The following is a 13383-nucleotide window of genomic DNA, read 5'->3' on the forward strand; positions in this document are numbered from 1 at the left end:
AGTAGTTCATATAAATACAGTGTCTCAGTTTTATTTGCACTTCAGCAGAATCCTATATATTGGAAAGTCTTGTTGAACCTAAAATGTGTTTTCTACTTTTTGGAAGGATAAATGCTCCTTTGGAAAGAAAAATGCTCCCAAGCTTTCATTTTACTTGCTAGATTTTGTTGTATAGATGAGATGCAAGCCTGTTTTCCTTATGGGAGATTTAACTCATCCCTGCTGAATTGGGTCTTCTCTCTATCCCTCATAGAGCTGTTGTTGACAGAAATATTAACTTGGGTAAATCAAATGTCCCGGTGGGTTCCCTTGTACACCCAGGACGTCAGTTGATGTTTGTGGTGCTTTACATGGGATGCTGATGACCCATTAGAGCACAGGGGCTGAACTTTGGTAGCTGTGATTCTGGAAATCATAGTGAATAACTACTCTGTAATATTAATAACATTATTGACTGCCACTTGGGTATTGTTTTTATAGCATGTCTGTTTCCACAAACTTAAAATTGCCTTGAAGTCAAACTCATCTATAGAGCACTACTTATGAGTGTGGGAGCAAACTGCTGCAGTGGATCATCATCTCCTTTCCAGATGCCTGCACACAGCTGTTCAGCGTTTCTCTCTGCTTGTCTGTGCCTAGATGGCAAGAGCAAACATGTACCTGCATGATGGCTGCAGTGGTTTAGATAGGTGTGATGGTATGAACTAATCTTCCTTTATGGCTAAGACGAAGCAGTATGAACTGGGTGGCTGGGTTGCAGGCACATGTTCTCTTTTGCTTTGAAGGCAGTAACATCTAGCAAAGAGGTCTGACAGATGGGAATTTTAATATCTTAAATAGATTCACTAGAGCTGGCATTAACCATTACAATGCTGTAAATTTCCAGGCCTTGCAGAATCTCCCTGTATTTTTTTGGCCTCGGATCTTGTGGCAGTGAATTTACATAGTTTGTTGTGAAGGGAAAGCAAAAGTATTATTAACTCTTGTTAGTGAGTTTGAAAATAGAAACTATGAAAGCTTTCAAATTAGTTTCTATAATATTATACTATTAAAGTTAGCCTTCTTGTTAGAGTAAGGCAATCTTAATGTTTTTGAAGTCTTCCTAATATCTAAACCCTTCTCTTATAGATGGCAGTTTACATATATAGGCATATTGATAAGTGCTGTAAACTGAGTGATTTGCTTGTTAATTGATGACTGGCTGCATCTGTGAATAAGGAATAGTTGCCTTTAAGTGTTGAGCCTTTCCTCTTTACATAAGAAAACATTTGCTTGCTTATTTATGTAATAGGCTATTAAGACTTCATTGCTTAATGCTCTCTGAACATTTTTGACATTTAGAATGAAGGTTATTTCTAAGACAAAAAGCTGTTAATGCTTCAAATTTCACTGTTTTATTCAGACTAGAGACTGCTAGTTGTAAAAGGGAAACATATCAACCAGAGAACCAACCCAACTAGAGGGACACTAGTGCACAATGTCACCAACCTAACATAGGTGTGAATGCTAGAAAAGGTCTGTACTGTCAGCAGCAAGAGTAAATTGTCTTGTCACAGCGAATCAGCAGCACATAATTGTGCTACACTGTAAATACTCAGTGAGAAGTGGAGGATTTTGCTACGTGTATTACTAGAATTTTCCTCATTTTCAAGGAAGCAATAGTAAAGGAAGAGGAAGAATGGGTGGAAATGGCCGTGGAAAGATTCAAAGATCTCTTTATGTTTGGAGGGTAGAGGTAGAGAATTTACATGGTGGTCTTGACCACAGATGTCATTGGATCTAGTACACAAATGGTGGGTATAGGCAAATCCTAGCCCAGATAAGTTTATAGAAAGCAGTGTTACATTTGGGAAACTAAATAAATGTGGGAGCTGGTACTGGAAGGAAGGACTTCAGTTATTTTAAGGAAAATTAATTGGTTTGTAACTCTGTTTTGAAATAAGATGAATTAGTAACCTCAGGTATGGGTTACAACAGCTATTGAACATTAGTTTGGTGATACAGAATTCTTCATTCTGTACTGTGTGGTAGAAGATAAATTAAAAAAAAATCTGTACTATTTTAAACATTTGAAAATATATATTATTTTCTGGGCATATCTATAAAACAAATATCATAAATATTAGATTATGACAATGGGGGAGCATTTCTTGGGGAAAAGGAACTGTTGGTCTTTCATGTTTTGTTTTTTTGTTTTCCAAATGTGTATATTACCTATACATACAGGTGGACTTAGGTCATGGTTATCTATAGGATGAACAGCTTTACACTGCCCAAGTCATGTCTCTTCTGAATGCTCTGTCACTGCATTGCTGAAATCCCTTTTCCACTATATGTAATAAGTATCTTGGAAATTTCTCTGCTGTTTCCTATGGAAAGCTTTTTACAGGTTTTGTAAAGATCAGTGGACTAAATATGTTATTGCATCCTGATTTATATATGGCTTGCATTTTCTGTGGTTTTCTGATGTGTTTAGTTTTCTTAATTATTGTGGATAATCAGGGACAGGTTATGATGTTAACTTTGTGCCTGTAGAATTAGAAGACACCTACCAACTGATAGACAGTGATGTGTCCCTGCAGAAGGAACAGCTTCTGCTTGCAGGAACTTGGGAAAGGTTCTTGCAGACAAATTTATTTCATGTACTAAACATCTGCAAGTACTGTAGAGCTGTCATAGGAGCATCAGCTGTATTGATCTACTGATTGCTACTGCCTATGTTTAGTAATAGACGGTGATTCTCATACAACTCATCTTGCCTTCAAGAACCAGCTGGGACTTGCACTATCCATCTGAAGCTACAGGATGAGTTAGTTCGGGAGTTAGGGAGTGAGATGGGGGAACGTGAGAGAACAGAGTTGCCTTATTTAAAATCAAATTTTCTGCTAGAATAGAAAAAAATTGGAGAATGCCTTGCTTTTAGATGTCTACCTTATTTAGGCAGATACAGAATGCATAAAGACACTACTTCATGATGAACCTTTTAAGAAGGTCACATTACATTTTAAACACTAAAGCAAGTCAAGTGGACACATTAATTCAAGTTGAAGAAATTACTTAATTATATATGTATAAGGATTTGAAAAAAATCCTCTTTGGTCCAAGGTATTGCAGCTTTGTGGACTCAAGTGGTAGGATTCAAAACAATGCTCAGAATAGTTATCAGCATTTCAGATGGCATAGTAAAGAACATAAGGTTTTGATTTCTTTAGGAGGTAATTTTTTTTAATAGGGGCTAAACTTCAGGGTATTATTTGAAGATTCCAGGAGGTGTCTGTTTCTTGAGATTCTCTGCATCAAAAAGCACACTCCAAACAAATTGCCTGTTTCCCTTCTTTTAACCGAAAACGTGGATATTTTCTCTATTTCATAATTTTTCTTAATTTTTGTAATGCTTTTCATTATCACTGCTTTACCTCTAACACTAATACATTTAGAGTGTATGTTTTAAGAAGTGTTTTCAATTGAGGCAGATTTTTATTGTAAATCTTGGATGTTTGGAGTCCTGCCTGTTTCATTGCTTTGGGGATACTGTCAGGAAATTAGTACGTAAAGATCTTCAGAGAGCAGATTGCACACCTGTGATTTATTTTTAGAGACCTTGAAATTCTTTTGCTGATTGTCAGTGCGGTTGGCAGTGAGTCTGGCAGATAAGTGTTCAGTAGCATTACCAACTTGCATGTCAGTCATTTAACTACATAAGAGAATGAAGATAACCCAGGAAAGCTATTTTGTTCCGCTATGTGAGGAGATAAGTCTTTCTCTTTTTTTGGCATTTGATTCAAGAGATTCAATTTATTCCATGTAAAATTGATCTGAATAATCTGACAGAATCCTCTCTGGCTTCTTTTTCTTCTATTCATCTGGTGATATTAGTAACCTTTCCCTCTTCATTTGCATGTTGGTGCTCCACTGAGTGTACATTACAGAATTGGTAGTTGGCCTCTTCTAGTGTGAAGGCTCCTAAATAGTCTGAATGCTGATCTGTGGGAAAAAAGCAACTAGGAATGCCCACTGAAGTCAACATCACCATGTTTAGCACAGCTCTTAGAGTTTCCCTTTTTTTATCTCTTATCTCATATGTGTGATTTGAGTCTCATTTCTGGCCCTTCAGAAGGAAGGTGCTTGGCATATTATACTTAGGATCAAAAAGAGCAGCCATGTTGGTTTTAGTGAAGTATTATAAATAATGAAGTTGGTGCTGTTAGTTTCTGTTTGTCTGTCAATTTTAGATATGCTACCATTGCTATAGGAATAATGCCAGTTAACTAACGATGCGGAGAACTAGCAAAAGCATATTTGCTCTTTTTTTTTCTTTTTTTTTTTTTCTTTGACTGACTGGCTCAGCAAAAAACATTTGTTATTTGCCCTACATTGAAAGATTTTGCTGAGGGTGTTCATGCCAGTTAGCAAAGTGCTTTATAAAAGTCACCACATTTGTGTTCCACAAAGTGGCACAGAAGATTAGCAGCAAAGGGACAAGGCCAAAGTCAAATAAAGAGGTAGGATAGAGTTCAAAATAAACCCCACCAATTCTGATTCAGTCAAGTCAGTAGTTCTTCACTTTTAGTTCTCTGAAGATGTTCACCTCTCCTACTTTTTGGATCACCAAGGTAAACTTGTGGTAGCCCAAGATTCAACTCCCTGTCTTCCTAAAGATTTCCAAACTCTGCTATAACTTCGTTTATTTTATGCAGTTGTTAAGCATTTTTCTGTTTATAAAAGTGCTAGTAGAGCTGACTTTCACATGGTCTCTGGACAGTTGTTCCTAGGACTTACAATATTCCTTGTTTATTTTTTTTTTTTAAAGTACAGACAGAATTTAGAAGCAGGGATTACTTTAACTAGTTCAAATCTAACCCAAGGACAACATGACTTGGAAGTGACATATCAGTCTTGATAATGTGTGATTAGTTATCGCATTCCTTGTTGCAGTATTCACATCCCAGTCCACTCAGAATTGGCACTCTTCTCTTGGTCTTTTCAGAGAAGGAAAAGTACTTGATATAAACCTCTTTCTCTCTCTCGTGGTGATGTAGAGTAGAGCTTTTCCAGGGGCTGCTTAAAGTATGTTGGCAAAGGAGTTTGGAAGTCTGCAGTATTATTGCTGCTTCTGATACTTGAGTGGAATTTGCTGACTAACTCTCCAGTGTTGTACCTTCTATCAGAATGGATTCCTTTGTTGGTGCAATTAAATGAGTATGAGTAATGGTTCATGTAAAGTATAGTGAAACTATTTCAATGGCATCTGAATGCTTTACACTGGGTTAATAATTGATTTAGTCTTAGTTGGACGATCCCTTGCCCTGTAAGAGGAAAGGGATAAAAATGTGAGATTGGGGGGGGGGGGGCGGGGAAACATATGCATGGCAACAGCTGGGAGATTAATTTTATGCAGATGTTCTCTGGTTCAGTTCAGGGAGCAAAAAAAACCTCAGTAAACCTTTATTTTAAATTTATTTTTTAGATTTAAAAAGTGTGTATAGTAGAAATCAAACCTTTCAAACAGCCTGAATATACTCCTAAGGGTGATTAAAGATGACTTTTCAGCTTCTGTCCTTAAGCAGTTATCTGATTCTGTGAACTTTTATATGATATTGCTAATGGTGCATAACTCTAGTTCTGGTTACTCTGCTTAGTTCTCTGTCTCCCTAGATCATCAGCCTTTGTGCTGATATCCTGGTCACTTGTATTGTGGTTAAAAAAAAAATTCCCAATAACTATAATTTTTTCCATGTGGTAATGTGATGATCAACTTCATACTGGTAACATAAAACAAAAAGTTGGCTTATTATTAGTTCAGAATATGTAAATTATAGCTGAAAGTGATGCTAGTTTTTACGCTATTGAGGCACTGGGAATTCGCAGAAGTAGAGTGACAGTTTACTTTGTTTTTTTTTTTTCTTAACTTGCGAAATTTGTGCAACTACTTTCTTCCTTGAAAGGTTTGACAGATGCTTTCATGTTGCAGTCTTGTTTTCAGTATATTTTAGTAGATTTCTGAGAGTTCCAAAATGATAATACATCTGTAAATAGTTTTAGTTGAATATGAATTCATCTCTTCGTTGTTAACTGCAAGTCAAAAATATGAAGACTTCCTTGTGGACATAAATCTTATACCATAAGATTTAGTATTCTCCTGGCCACACCAAGTAGCAAAAAGACAATTTCACAAATGGATTCTCTTTTCTTTGTAGACAAGAATGGAAAGAGTTCCTCTCCTTTTTAAGTGAAATGTGTCTATTACTTTTAAAAATGTAGCTAATATCCTTTTCATGTCTTTGTGCTACTTCATGTGTTTTTCTGCATGTTTCTTTCTGCTCCTCAGAAAGAAAAATAGCCAAGAGTTGTGACATTTGGCACTTTCTCCAAATTGTGCATATGGAGTCATAGAGCAGATTAGGAGCAGACCCGGGCACTATCATGCAGAAGGTGGACCTCGGCATCTGTCTGCCACTCCCATCAATTCGCTGTCTCACCATCTGTGACAAAGCTGGAATCGATCTGACTTTTAATTAAACTTCTAAGTAGCAAGTCAAGAGTGAGAAGAGCCTTGTTGTGGTGTTTTTGGGAAGCTAGAATAACTTTTACAGCTCTGCTTTTTTTTTTTTTTCTTTGTTTTGCTTCCATGTCAATAAACTTAATTTGAACTTTGAGAGGTTTCTGTCAGCTGCTTCACTTTTGCTTTTCTCATCAAACAATTCCTTTCAGAATTTCAGCATATCTAAAGCAAACTCACTCTTGAAGCATCAGAATTTAAGCACAGTCTTGCCCTTTGAAGTGATGATTCATCACCCAAGATGATTCCTTTATTTTAAGTAATATCCCATTTTGAAGATGGTGCATATTCCCGTGTGACAAGGAAAACCTTAAGCTGTTGGAAAGAATACAGGATACAGCTTGTGGTTTTAAGTAGCTGCTTTTTGGTACATGTTTGTTTTCTGATTCTAGAATAGTTTCAACTTGGTGTGACTTTGATTTCCAAAAGGTTGCCAAAGTTAACTGGCATATCTGAGAATTGCTTCTTAATTGTCCAGCTGCTAATGGAAAAGTAAATTCAGGCTTCCTCAGACCTGAACATTTTCCAGATATGAAAAATAAATAATAACAGAACCTCATGCACAAGGAAGAGAAACTATTGGAATGTACTAGAATTTATAATGATATTTAATTTAATCAGTGTTTCTTAAGATCAGGGAGAACAGGACTCACTTGCATAATAGAATATCATTGGGTCCCAGCCTGTAGAAGAGCTGTTGTGGTGGCAATGGCAGTGTGGTGCAGTATCATTCAGGGTCCTCTTCAGAAGGAAGTAGCTGGAAGATAGACAGCCCTCCTATGAGCTGTTTGTGTTGCTACCACACACAGTCCTTCCACCCCACTTTATAAAAGCATTGTTGTGTTAATCAAGAGTTTATTAAAACATCTTTTTTTTTTTAATTAAAAAAGAAAAATATGCTCCCAAACCAGCAAATTTTCTCCAATGCACATATGGATTCCAAATTATCTCTGAACTCCTCTGTGTGCTTTGAATGCTGTGCTACTGAAGTCCTGGATTATCTTTAGGGCTACAAGCCAAGCCAATAGTTATCTGTACAACATCTTCCTCTGATGCTTCATCAAACAGGCTTCTGGAATTTGCTTTGGCTGTTGAGAAATGTTAAGATTTGCTAATTGTATTACAACTAGAAACCCTCATTTAAAATGTGAGCATGGCTTCATGGCTTTAACCTTGCTGATTTATAGGCTTACTTGTTTAGATGTGTAGCAAATGATGGTCAGTGTGCCAATAGTTTCATTTGCTAGTAACAAGTAAATATTTCTGCTGCTGAGATTTTGCTTATCACAACAATTGCTGTGTTTAAATTAGGGATTCCTGAGGGGTTCTTGGAATACTATAAAGAAGTGCTAGTATGGATAATTGCTGTAAAGATGGTATGTGTAAGGTCAGTGGGATGTATGTGAACCAAGCCATGCGGTCCCTCTGCCACAAAAGTATTACAGGATTTAGAGAAAATAGTCTTTAGTTGCTTTTGACTTTGCATTGTTCAAGGATCCTGAAAATAAGAAAAAAATGCCATAAGTTTCATTAATAGAACTCATACCTTTTGTGCTTGTTGAAGTGTTGTCAATCTTGCCCTTGGATTTATTGATTTTTTTTTTTTTTTTTTCTTGTTTTATGTGATCAGTCACGTATATTGATACAATGATGTTCATCTGGTAACTGGGGGATATTCCTAATGCTTCATCAGGGTACTGTGTAGTCACACTCTTTGATCACCAAGTAAGCTGAGTCAGAAAACTTAACAGAAATCTAACACAACAAAAACTGAACAGCTTTCTGGTAGCTTTACTGCATGAACTGTTACCTTGCATAAATCTTCTTGTGCAACAGTGCAGGACTAGTCTCTTTCTCAACAGCTGGCAACTTGCTGTGGTCAGCTTAAGGTAAAACTTTCCATTATTCAAGAAAGTCTGAATTTCACTGTTGTCAGCTGTGGCTTGGTGTTGATTGTGCACCTCAGAGCCTTTTGACATTTGTTCTGATGAATGGAAATACCCCTCTCTTTCCCTTTCTTAAGACTTTTAAAATTAAATCTGCTTAAAAACAAAAAACCCAACCAACCAAAAAACCCCACAAAAACAAAAACCACCACCACAAACAAACCAACCAAACCCCCAGTTTCTGATGTGGTTTGTGCTACTGCCTGTGAAGTTTCTGTCTTCCTTACTTTCCATGTTGTGGAGTATCAGCTTATTCCAGAAATGACTGGTACTTCATCTATATTGACTCTTCCATAGAGATGTCTTAATTGAAGCCAAAGCAAAACAGTTGTGTGCTGCTTTTCATCATGAATTTCATGTTTCTGTTTGCCTGGTATTGTGGTTTAACCTGTCAGGCAGCTAAACATCACGCTTGGCCATTCATTCACTCCCCCTGCCCCAGTGGGATGGGGATAGAATTGGAAAAATATAAACCTTGTGGGTTAGGATAAAGACAGTTTAATAGGACAGGAAGGGAAAATAATAGACTATATTAAACAAGTGATGCACAGTGCCATTACTCACCATCTGTCAACTAATATCTGGCCAGTTTCTGAGCAGTTGTCACAGCCCCCAGACAACTCTCAAAGATTATATACTGAACATGACATCAAATGGTATGGAATATTCCTTTGGCCAGTCTGCACACCTGGCCTGGCTGTGTCCCTTCCCAGCTTCCTGTGCACTGCCAGCCTCCTCGCTGAAAAGTCCTTAACTTGCTATAAACATTGCTTAATAAGAACCAAACCATTAGTGTGTTATCAACATTCTCACCAACAGCTACTAGGAAGAAAATTAACTGTATCCCAGTTGAAACAGGATACCTGGAAATGGCTCCCACTGAAGAAGCATTATTATTAAATCTCTTTACAGACAGCCTCTTGAGTGACAATTAATGAACGTCGTTCATGTGATTCTACTCTTCCTTCTTTCTGTTGTTGCCTTAATACAGTTCTTGATTTGTCGCAAGCTTTCAAACTGATGCAATTTTGTGAAACACTGTGGGTACAAATGTAATTATATATTTTCCTTGGAGCATTTAACTGGTTATGAAGACTACAATAATCCATGCCTGAGATAGAAGGTTGTTCTGATGTATGGTAGAATTTAGACTGAAACCAGAGCTGAGCAGCTCAGTTTTTCCAGGAAACTCACTTGAGTGTTCTCCAGGAGCATTCAAAGTGTTTTGTACCAGAACACTAAAGTGATAAGACTTTTTTCAGCTTGGCTAGGTGAAAGGATCCAGTCTAAATATATAGTGGCTCTGGAGGCCTTTCCTATCCCCTCCCCCATTATGCATTAGCTCTTTAGAGTTACTGTATTGCATGGCTTAAAATCCAAGAACTGCTGTGCAGTCACATCAATCACCTCCTGTACGCTGATAGAAGAGGACAGTTGGCCAGCTTTATGGATTTGCTGCACTCTCACACTTACCTGATAATTAAAAGCTTTTGCTTCCAAGGTATGTGTGTTTTTTGAAGTGTGTTGTTGCTGGATGGTTAGTAATAAAAGAAAATATTTGCTTATTAGTAGAGGCAGTATTTGTATTCTTTGTTTTTCATTCTAAGATGTGAAATTTTGAGCAAGTCTTAAATTCTGTGCTCTACAGGATCTTATGCAACACTTAGCCTTCTGCACCACAGATATTAGAATAAAGATGCAGTCCTAATGAAATGAATGGCAGAGTACTCAACAGAAGGTAGGTAAAGGCCGCATGCGGAAAGCCCAGACTCAGTCCATGTGCAGATCTGTTAATCACTTTAAGTACTTTGAATGCGGGATCAAGAGCAGATTGCTCATTATCTGGATACTTGTGAAGCAGAGCTGTGCAGGCTAACGATGGAAGGTAGAGCTAAAATTGCAAATTAGATCTTGGCAGACCACTGCAATATGAAGTCTCATTTTGGAGCGAGTTTTTGAAATCCTTTCCCAAGAGCTTAGTTCTGTCCTCAAGGCAGTGTGCCAGTGTACTGCCAAGAGGACTTCATAATTAAAAAAAAGGAACACCTGGCAAGCTCAGTCCCTTGTCCCTTTTGCAGTGACACTGCTTTTTTGATTTCTTAAGCAAACTGCGGACTTAGTGGCTAGCTTCTGCCTCTCTGGGACCATGGATCTCAGACAATGCAGCAGCATGAAGCAATGTATTGAGGTTATATTTTTATCCAACATCCTGTGTTTCCCACCACCAGCATCTGAGCTGAAATGTAGCTTGAGTAGTTTTGTTTATTCATGGGAGGGAAAAATGGGATTGGAACAATTACAGTAAGTGCAGTGAAACCATCTTCTTCTACACAAGAACGTCTTTGTTTGATCTATGGATACTTTCCTCCTTCAAATAAGGACTGTTCAAAAACTATAGGAGTATCGTTAATATTTTCTATTACTGTAGTATCTTCTAAATAATCCTGAAGACTTCCAGAATGCAGTGCATTTCTTCAGAGAACACTGGAAGTTTTTTTTTCATTTTTCATATAAAAACAAGCATAAAAGTAGTAATTGGCCCATGCAAGAGGCTTATCTCATTTTTCTGAATTAATCTTCATTAAAAAATATAAATCCAAATTTGCCTGAATTTCACAGCCTCCCAGTAGTTGAAAGTGTTTGGACTAGAAATAGATCTAGAAGGCAGTCAAAGGGCTTTGGACAAAGCGAACACTACAGCTAGATTGTGAGGAGATGAGTACAAAAAAATACTGTAAACTGAAATCAACTGTCCCAATTGTGAGATTCTAGGGTTTGTGTGTCCAGGAAGAAGTTCAAATTTAAGTGTATTATAAATATTTTAGTGTTCACAGATCCTCCGGCTAGAAGTTCTCAGAAAGTGCATTTAGGGCTGCCCTAGTTCAGATAACTTTATTCTGTTGTCTGAAAACCCCTTAGAAAACAGACAGGGTTGAGTGTGCAGATTCTTTGTTCAGTACAAGGTTTCCTGTAACAGATTGGCTCTCTTTTGGACATGTCTGCTGTGGGTGGGTGAGAGAGTCTGGATCCTGTGATAGTTATCAGACTTTTTTCCTCTGTGGCACAACTTCAGCTTCAGTAAGCCTTTAGCTGACTTCTGAAACCTGTGTAAAACAATTTTTGGTAAATGTGTAGTTTTTTAGAAATGGAAATAGTCTCCATTTCCTTCAACTCCTGCACTTGAAACTTCTGCAGGAAGAAGTTTGATGGTAGTACCTCCTCTTACAAGTCTGACTTCCTCTGAAATCCTACCATGGAAAAGACTTGCAGCTTTTAGAACTGAAACCCTGCTCATGTTTTGCATTTAAGGGTCTCTGAGTGAAAAAGCATTGGTTTCCATAAAGGTTTTACTCTTATTATCTTTCTATAAAGCTCTTGCACCTGGGATTTGATGGACTTGGTATCTAATACATCTCTTTACAGTACTTGAATTATCTAAATGGAGGAAGTGGATGGGCTGATGCTTATCCACTGTCTGTCAAAACTTTTGCCATTTTGCTTTTTGGTAAGTGAAGCCACAGTAAGCTGCTCTGTTTGCAGAATGGAGGATGCATTATTTAAAATGCATCCAATATTCCTGCCGACAGTGAGTGTGCAGCTGCAGCAATGGCCTTTCACACTCCAGCTATGACAGTGTAAGCATTAGTTCCCCTCTTTGTAGCTGTCTGTTGACCTTACTGCTCTTGAAGACTGTGATTGTACAGTAACAAGTGAGCAAATGCCTATGGGAAAACAAATCTGGTACTAGGCTGTTGTATCTGTAGGTGGTTGAGTTGCTCTGGAGTGATCTGCAAAAAACACCTAACTGCAGCAAAAATGCATGGTATTATTCTGGGAGAGATAAGTTAGTGTTCTGGGTGAGTTTGAATTCCTTTGCCGTTTTTTGGCTTTTGAGGTTTTAAGTAGCGGTCTTTTCACTTCTCTTCGATCTAACAAAATAACAGTAGATATGGTGAAACATTGGGACTAATGGAGAAATCTAGTTGACGATCCAGATAAGAATATGGGAGACTGGGGAAGAAACTTCAGTAAGTGTGCAGATAGTTGCTTGGCTGCGTAATGATTTAAATGTTTCTATAGCAAGTGAAGTGTCAAAGACATTTATCTTATTTATAGTCCTTCCTCTTGTCAGTCTTACCCACCCATTGCTGTTGCTGCCTCTAGCTCTTGCACTGTGTACCCAGCTGATGTGGCTCTAAGGAGACAGAGTACTGCACCAAATAATGAGTGGGGGCTTTTGGGAATGTGTGTGAGTGGGATGTGCTTGCAGGTTACATCCTTTTGCTGTGTTTTTTTCTCATGTCTGATATGACTGTTTTCCTCATTTCTGGAATCTTGGATGGCAAAGCATTTGACCCACAGCAGTGCTAAGTTTGGTGAAGAGTAAAACAGAACTACTGAAGTGCACCGGCACTTACAGGCAATCAAATCACCTTTAGATTTTTCAGGTCTTTTCAACTTCACATCACAGTCAGGGCCACATCTGGAACCGCCACCACCTCCTCCGTCTCTAGGTCCAGGAGCTCCCTTTAAGCTCAGGTTAACTTGAACTACCTTCATTATCTGATTTTTTTACATTTCTGGCAAATAAGCTTCTGATAGTTTCTTCAGATTGTGCTCCCAACCTGTTTCAAAGCACTACTATCCACCCTAGCATGCTAGAAGCACTCTTAGTGATAGGCGTCTCTATGAAGAATTGATAAAGCTTCAAAATATAATAATAAAACACATGAGTTAATGTTGCTTTATAGTTGCTTTAGTAGCCTTGTTGTTTCATGATCTGCCTAGAACTAGTATTTAAAGAAAAAAATGCCAGGTAAATGCACTTAAATACTGACTATGTTGTCCCAGTTGCGGAAAAGTTACATGGGAGTTAAA

At 37.8% G+C, this 13383-nt stretch overlaps 1 protein-coding gene across 3 annotated transcripts in view; it reads left to right on the forward strand.

Annotated features, from left to right (window-relative positions):
* MAP3K9 (mitogen-activated protein kinase kinase kinase 9) overlaps positions 1-13383 on the forward strand; it is a 63389-nt gene that overhangs the window by 7189 nt on the left and 42817 nt on the right. The gene's annotated exons all lie outside the window — the stretch shown is intronic.

Source organism: Patagioenas fasciata, chromosome 5, assembly GCF_037038585.1.
Source record: "Patagioenas fasciata isolate bPatFas1 chromosome 5, bPatFas1.hap1, whole genome shotgun sequence".
In the NCBI taxonomy this organism is placed as follows: domain Eukaryota; kingdom Metazoa; phylum Chordata; class Aves; order Columbiformes; family Columbidae; genus Patagioenas; species Patagioenas fasciata.